Raw genomic sequence first — 8,989 nt, 5'->3', positions numbered from 1 at the left:
CAGCGCTGGTTTGGTGTTCATGAAATTTCTCAGGTGCTCTTTGTCATGGAAGTATCTTATTTCCCCATCTATTTCGAAAGAGAGTTTTTCAGGATACATCAGTCTAGGTTGGAGGTTCTTTTCTTTTAGGACTTGGAATACCTCACTCCAGGCTCTCCTTGACCTAAGGGTTTGTGTTGAAAAGTCTGCTGTGATTCTAATGGGCTTTCCTTTGCATGTGATTTGTTTCTTTTCTCTTATTGCTTGTAGTATTTTGTTTTTCTGTTGGATTTCTGGGATCTTGATTATTATATGTCTAGATGTAGATTTTTTTTTTATCGTGGCTAGTTGGAGTTCTATATGCCTCACTTATCTGTATGTCAAATTCTTCCCTTCTGTTTGGGAAATTTTCTGTCATTAATTCTGTGAAGAGCTTTTTTTATGTCATTTGTGTTTTCTCCTGCTTTTTCATGAATTCCTATCAGTCTTATATTATTTTTCTTTGCATCGTCTAGAAGTTGTTGGATTGATTTCTCATGATCCCTTACTGTTTTTGAGAGACCTCTTTTTTCATGGTCACTGACTGCAATCCTATCTTCTATATCTGAAATTCTATCTTCGCAATCTTTTATTCTGCTGTGTACACTTTCAATAGAGTTTTTAATCTCCTCGATATCTGTTTGAATCTGTTTTATGGATTCCATTTCTTTCCTCTTTTGGGCATTCATTGTTTCCATTTCTTTCTTATGCTGAGTCTTCATGGCTTCTATCATGGTCTTGAGTTCATCTATTTTTTTGTCAGTTTCTATTCTAGAGCCTAGGATCATGACTTCCATTTTGATCATCATCTCTCTGGTTAACTGGGAAATTATTTCTGATTTGAATTTTTCTAGAGCCTGATTGATCTGTTTTGTTACCTCCTGTGCTATGGCTCCAGGGTGTCCTGTTGTTTCACTATCAGACTTTTCATCCTCACTTATCCTACTGTTTGCCATTGGTGAACTGGAAATCTGTCTTTGTGTCTTGCTTAAGTGTTTCCTCATTTTTATTTTTGTTTTTGGTTTGTCCTTCTTTAATTTCTGGGTATTACTTAAATCTTCCTGATATAGTTGTGTTTTAGCTTTTGACTTTCTAATGACTCATACACATCCTCATTTTCATAATATCAGAGAAAACAATTCTTTAAATTGGTCACAACCCTTTATCCCAATTGATACATTCAGCAGCCCAATAGGATCAGGCACAGCTTGCAAACTGACCACTTGTGGTAGTCATTAATGTATCACCTTTAATCCATGTGAATTAAATTAATATCAAGAAGCAGCCCATAATATGTTTGCAGTGAATATGCTTTTCAATATAGCATCTTTACCATTTAGGATGGGGGGTTACACTGAGTTAGGATGAGAGGAGTAGATAAGTGAAAGAACTGGAGCAGGTTTGAAGTGAATCCAGAGGATGTAGAATTACCTTATTATCTTTACAAAGCTATTAACTTTAGGGGGGATAGAGAAAGTGCAGGAATAAAGACAAGAATATATCCCCTTAACAATAACAGGTGCTTGCCTTCCCTTGAAGGTACAGAGCCATGAGTGAGGTAAAATGAGTGGAGAAAAGAACATAAAGAGAAACCCCTCCTAAAAAGAAAAAATAATAAAAGAAGAAGTCTGAGTTAGGGCAGGAGCCAGAATAAAAAGGAGATGAGGGATAATATGGTGGAGCAAGAGACTGAGTTGGAGAGAGAGGACAGAAAAAAGAAAGAAATTTTAGGGTTGAATGAGGAAAAGACAAAAGAGAAAAAAAAAAGAATTTGAAGGGCCTCTTTCAGACTATGTCTCTGTTCTCATATTATACCACATGTACAGCCATATGCAGAACTGATTCCCCTGGTCTCGGCTAGCCAATGGCAGTTCCCCACGACTGAGACTGAACTCAGTCCACAAGGCCTAACTTGAGTTTCCCAACCCTCACAGTGGAACTCTACTCAGTTCTATTACAGGTTTTCCCTGCCCTTTCTTTAAAGATGTTCAAAGTTGGGAGCTCAGAAAACTACCCTTCATGAGAGCCTATGCCTCTGCAGAGTTGGTCCAAGGACTGGCCCAATCAGGAGGTTTGAGAACGGGGGGGGGGTTGTGGGGATGTTTCAAGGGTGCCCACGTGGCTACCTTCCTTACTGGGTCTGGTGTCACACAGCCCAGGAGGTCGCACACCCGCCGGATGATCTCAGGCAGGCAGGCAGGTGAAGAGACCCCCTCCGGGGTCCTTGTTTCCTTACTGCATCTGGTGGTGTGCAGTCCGGGAGGTTGCGCACCCACCGGATGATCTCAGGCAGGCAGGCAGGCGAAGAGAGTAATAACTTTTAATGTAGATGGTCTCAATTCCCCAACAAAGGACAGCTTGGAAAAATGGATCAAGAAGCAAAATCTAACAGTATTTTTGTATAAAAGAAACACATTTCTTTTAACCCAAAAAGAAACTCAAACTAAAAATTAAAGGGTAGAAAACAATATTCCATGCAATGGGAACCATATCCCCAAAATAGGTCTGGCTATCATGTATTTAGACAAAATAGACTTCAATCCAAAATTCATCAAAAGAGGCAAAGAAGGTCACTACATTTTGGTTAAAAGAACAATTCAACAGAAAGATAACAATTAACATATATGCATGAAATAAGGGTGTACCCAACTTCATAAAACGAGTATGGACATAAAAGATCAGGTAAACATAAATGCAATTATAGCAGGAGACCTCAATGCCCTTCTATCACAAGTAGACAAAGAAACTAGACAAAACCAAAGAAATATCAGAGTTGAATAAACCTTGAAAGTTGCACTTAATAGATATCTAGAGTGTTCCACTCAACAATGACAAAATACATATTTTTCTCAGCAGTACATGGAACTTTCTCCAAAATAGGCCAATACTAACCAATTAAGTGAGCTTAAGTAAGTTTAAAAGAATTGAAATTATATTATGCATATTATCAGATTATAGTATAATAAAACTAGAAATCAATGATAAAAGAAAACACAAATTATGCAAATATGTGGAAACTAAACCATATGTTCTTAAATAAACTATGAGTTATAGAAGACAACAAATTTCAGCACTAAATAATATCAGTACAAAATACCCAAATTTATGAGACACAATGAAAGCAATGAAACTTCCTCAGAGAGGGAAGTTTACAACTATGACTACCCACATCACAAAAAGACAATGAGCCCAAATAAATAACCTAATGATGCACCTCAAAGTCTTAGCAAAAGAATAACAATCCAAACCCAAAGCTAGTACAAGCAAGGAAATTATAAAGATCAGAGTAGAAATCAATGAAATTGAGACAAAAATAATCAATGAATTAAAGAGTTGGTTCTTTAAAAGAATAAACAAAATAGACAAACACTTAACTAGTATAACCAAAAAAGAAGAGAAAAGCCACAAATCACTGCAATCAGAAATGGAAAAAATCACAATGGATACTGCCAAAATAAAAAATATTATTCATAGAAACTTCACAAACCTGTATGCCAATAAATAAAGAATTTGGAAGAAATGGATAGATTCCTAGATATATATCAATTACCAAAACTGAACCAAGAAGATTTAAAAACCCTGAATAATCCAGTTACAGACAATGAAATGGAAGTAGTTATAAAAACTCTACCAACTAAGAAAAGCCCACCTCCAGTTGGATTCACTACTGAATTCTACAAAAACTTCAGGTAAGATCTAACACCAGGACTCTTCAAACTCATTAAAGAAATTATAAGTTAAGGAGTACTCCCAAAGTCATTCTGGAATATACTATTATCCTGACTCCAAAACCAGAAAAAGGACCTAACCAAAAAAGTGGGTTATAGGCCAATCTCTTTAATCAATATAGATGCAGAAATCTTTAAGGTGCTGGAAAACCAAATTCAATAAATCACCATAAAGGTCATACATCATAACTAAGCAGGCTTCATCTCAAGGATGCAAGGATGGCTCAACATACACAGATTAATAAATGTAATGCTTCACATAAACAGAAGCAAGTAAAAAATTCATATGATCACCTTAATAGAAACAAAAAGAAACCTTTGACAAAATCCAACACCCTTTTGTGATAAAAACACTGACAAAAATAGGTATAGGAAGACATCTCAATCTAATAAAAGCCTTTTATGACAAACCTACTGCCAGTATCATATTAACTGGGGGAAAATTAAAAGCTTTCCCTCTAAAATCAGAAATAAGACAAGGATGTCCACTGTCATCACTTATGTTCAATATAGTACTCAAAACATTAGCAAAAGCAATTAGGCGGGGGTGGGGATTTAGCTCAGTGGTTTTGCAAGTGACATGATCCTTTGCACAGAAGACCCCAAAATCCACAAAAGACAATTAACAACCAAACTCAGAAATGTAGCAGGATAAAATCAACACACAAAAAGCAATAGTGTTTTTGTATACTAATAATAATTCACAATAACACTATGAAAAGTGAAATACTTAAGAATTAACCTAAGGAAATAAAAGACCTCTACAATGAAAATATAGCACTGTGAAAAAGGAAAACAAAGAGGACATTAGAAAACAGTAGTCTATCCCCGTTCCAGGATAGGCAGAGCTAATGTAGTCAAAACGTTCATACTTCCAAAATGGATATGCAAATTTAATGCAATCCCAATCAAAGTTCTAACCGCACTCTTTACAGAACTGGAGAAAACAATCCCAAACTTTATATGGAATCAGAAGAGATCCAGAATACCAAAAGTAAAACTGGGTAACAAGAATAAAGTGGGAGGCATCACAATCTCAGATCTGAAGTCATATTACAAAGCTACAGTGATAAAAACTGCATGGTACTGGCCCAAAAACAAACATGAGGCTCAATAGAACAGAACAGAGGATGCAAAAATAACCCCAAGCACATTCAGCTATTTGATCTTTGATGGAGCGGGCAAAAGCTGACCCTGGAGGAAAGATTGACTCTTTAATAAATAATTCTGGGAAAACTGGGTGTCCACATGCAGAAAAATGAATTTAGACCCATATCTCTCAAGCTGTACTAAACTGAAATCAAAATGAATTTTAGAATTAAATGTTATAGTAGAAATACTTAACCCCCTGGAAGAAAAAATAAGTCAAACTCTTGATGTCATGGGCATAGGCAAGGACTTTCTGAACAGAACCTTTGTTGCACAGAAAACAGTGTTGAGAATCAGCAAATGGGATCATATCAACTTTAAAAGCTTCTGCTTTGAAAGAAACAACCAACAGAATGAAGAGACAGCCTACAGAATGGGAAGAAAGAATTTGCTGCCTATTCCCCAGACAGAGGACTCATGTCTAGAATATATAAAGAATCCAGAAAAATTGGACCCCACAAAATAAAAGACCCAATCAAAAAAGTGGGCAACTGAAATGAATAGACATATCACAGATGAGTAAGTAGAAATGACAAAAAAAGACATGAATACATGTTCAACCTCTCTGGTCATTGAAGAAATGCAAACCAAAACAACTGAGATTCCCTATTACCCCAAGAAGATTGACCATCATAAAGAAATTCAATAATAGGTGCTGGCAAGACTGCAAGGAAAAAGGAACCCTTCTTTATTGTTATGGGAATGTAAATTAGTAAAATTGCTATAGAACTCAATATGAAGATTCCTCAAAAAACCAACAATAGAAATTCCATTTGACCTAGCTATTTCTTTTATAAGAATCTGCCCCCAAATAGTTAAAGGCATATTATATTGATACACAAATACTCATGTTTAATAGCAGCACAACTCATAATAGCTAAATCTTGGAAATAGCCTATATTTCCACTAATAAATGAGTAGATAAAGAGAATGTAGTTTTATGCACAATGGGGCACTACTCTGCCATAAAGATAAACTTGAGTTGTTTGCAGGAAAATGGATGAACCTTGAGTCCATAATGTTAAGTGAATTAAATCAAACACAAACTTTAATATTACATGCTTTGTCTTGTACGAGAAACCCGAAGAAAAAAGTAAAGAGAAAAATAGGAGACAGATAATAGGAAATAGGGAGAGAGACAGATCTTTCTCAAATGAGGAGATCAAGAAATGGGAGGGGAGAAGGGGGAGGGAAGGGAAGAAAGATGAAAAAGGAGTTGAGATGTGTTATGTACATGTGAACCCCACACCAGGAATGTAAACATTATGTATTGTAAACATGTCCTGGTGAAAGGTTAAAATTTTTAAAATCCTGGCAACTGCACATTTGTTTCCCTGAAGGCTTGGCCAGTGCATGTGTCCCAGTCTCCCCCAAGTGCTAAGATTGCAGATATGTACCACCACACCCAGTGTATTATTGTTTTTTCTATGAACATTTTTACAGCAAGTGAAGGTAAAGTTTTATTGCTTTTTTTTTTTGAGACAGGGTCTCACTACGTAGTTGAGACTGACTTGGAACTCACTACGTAGCCCAGGCTGGTCTCAAACTCACAGCGATTCTCCTGCCTCAGACTCCTGAGTGCTGGAATTACAAGTGTGCACCACCATGCCCAACTTCTTGCTTTTCTTTATACAGGTGTCTTGGCTCTTGATCTCTGCTCTAATTCTTCCTTCCTATCTCTGCAAGTTCTGTACAGTCTTGTCATAACGACAGCCAGTTTGCTTGTGTTCCAGGGCTGCTACCTGGAGGGAGACAAAGGCTTGTGCATACAATCTGCAGATCTAGGGTGAAAAGCGGATGTGAGAACAAAATAAGGAAAAGTAGTACAGAGGCATGGAAAGGACAGAAGATGAATACAGGGAGAAAAAATGAAGCAGATAATTTTGTCAGCCTGAGCCACATTGCCCAGGAGCAAATCCCAAGACAACCTTAGTGGCCACATTAGCGGGGCATTGACTCAGGAGAGACATTTCTATCAAAGGTCATCCCTTAATAGTATTGAAAAGGCTGTATTATTACAAAGTCTGTTCCTCATTTGTCCAGGCAGAGATAGTCACAATAACAATTATATCTCAGCTTTCAGACTGGTAATGCTATTTTCCTGAGAAGTCAAGGTGGGTTCAAAAAAGCTGAAGGACTTCAGCTCCCCGGAGAGGCTCCTGGGTGCATATCTAGAGCTGCACCTGAACAAGCTGGGCCCTGGCAGCCTCAGGAGCAGACTGAAGGGGCCATCTATACAGCGACCTCCTGGGGGGGGTGTGGACAGCCCTTAGGAGCTCCCCCCATGAGGCCTGGTGGTGAAATGTGCCTGGTGACTTGTGTTTGTTGCCTGCTTTGATGCTGCAGCTGCCTGTGTCAGCTTGGAGAGTGGGTGATTATCTTGGAAACTGCCTATTTTCGTAATTATACTGTGTTTTCAGTATATTAATTTTGTTTTCCACATGTTCAAGGTATTCATCAGGTTATAAATTTACAGATCTAGAAATACATATAATTTTAAAGACATCTCTTTATAAATAAGTGCGTGCTTAGTTTTTTTGTTGTTGTTTTCTAATTTATTTTTCACTTCACAGAACCACCAGCCTGGTCTGGGGTGACCAGGAGAAGTAGGCAAAATGCAGTCTCCCACTGTACCAAAGGTTGACAGTGGGTCAGGCCTTTCTCTCGCTTCCAAGGAAGAGCAGCTGACACCCATCAGGAGAGATTTCAGTTCTGAGTGTGAGGCTAGGGCTTCCAGCTGAGGAGGAGAAGCTGACGTAGCAAGCCAGCTCAGCCTCAGCCGTGGCATTGTGTGTGCATGGGTGAAGAAGAGGCCATCAATCAACCCTGAGGATACCACCAAGAAAGAGGTGCATCTGCAGTTTGGGGGCAGGCAGATGGATTCCCAAGGGATGGGAAACCAGAAAGGAGCTTCATCCTTGAGCACTGAATAATTAGAGGAGCAAAGATGTCATGCAGGAGAAAGAAAGTGGCACAGTGAATGGGGACTTTGGTCCTGACTTTTATGAAAGAGTTCAGGTGGCATATGCAAGACAGCAGGAGCTGTCCCTAAGCAAGGACTACCTGTCACACTGAGAGACCAGGGAGGCCAAGGCCAGAGAATGTTCCATCATCTGATTTTGTGCTTAATACCTGCCTTTTTCTTTGTAAGTAAGCTCTATGCTGTTTTATCACAGAAAATTAGAAGTGCAATGTGCTTCTCTCTTTCATACTGATGAGACCCTAGGTTTGCTTTCCTGTATCTTTCCTGTGTGGTTCTATCTTGGTTCTGTGCCAAGGATCACTTCTTTCCAGCTTTCACATAAATGATCTAATCATTTTTGGAACACCATTTTTGGTGTTCTCTGCCTATTCTACACTTCAGAAAGTTCTACTATTCAGCTATATCCCCAGCCCTTTTCATTCTTTATGTTAAGACAAATCTTCATCAAGTTGTCCAGGCTGGCCTTGAACTTGAGATCCTCCTGCCTAAACTTCCCAAGTAGCTGGGAGAACAGGTGAGTGTCACTACACTCAACTCACTTTTATATTTTGTTAGAATTCACTGAAAATTGGATGGGGGAGGTCTCAAGAGGTACACATCACTTAATACATATCTCCCTCTTACCCTGTAAATGCCCCTTTCCACCCTATAATCCACCCATTGCTTCTTTGAAATACTAAGATCCAACTGACTCAGCAAGCAGAACCCAAGTCCTTTACCAAAGCAAGCTTACTGCAATTTCTTCTTAACAATGAGTCTCTGTAAAGAGACCCACAAATCACTCGTGAGGGGATAGAGAGATATGTCCATCATTTTCCATTTCAGTATCCTTGGGGCAAGAGTTATAGCTGTTGAGTTTGGTGTTCTCTGCCTATTCTATGCTTTAGAAACTTTCAGGAGTACAGGGAGAGGAGGAAATATATTTGCAATGATGATATATCTGCAGTGATAATATCCTGTGAGAAAATTACCTGGGAAACTCACATATTGTCATAAGTTAGAGATGTGGAAGAGACAACATGTAAGGTAGTGGTCAGGATGGCCTAGGAGGAAATACTCAGGCCCACACAGCTTCCCTCTTGCCTGCCTCTCTCTCTCTCTCTCTCTCTCT

Source organism: Fukomys damarensis, unplaced genomic scaffold, assembly GCF_012274545.1.
Source record: "Fukomys damarensis isolate Sample0158 unplaced genomic scaffold, DMR_v1.0_HiC HiC_scaffold_15, whole genome shotgun sequence".
In the NCBI taxonomy this organism is placed as follows: Eukaryota; Metazoa; Chordata; class Mammalia; order Rodentia; family Bathyergidae; genus Fukomys; species Fukomys damarensis.
This window is presented reverse-complemented; position numbering follows the sequence as displayed.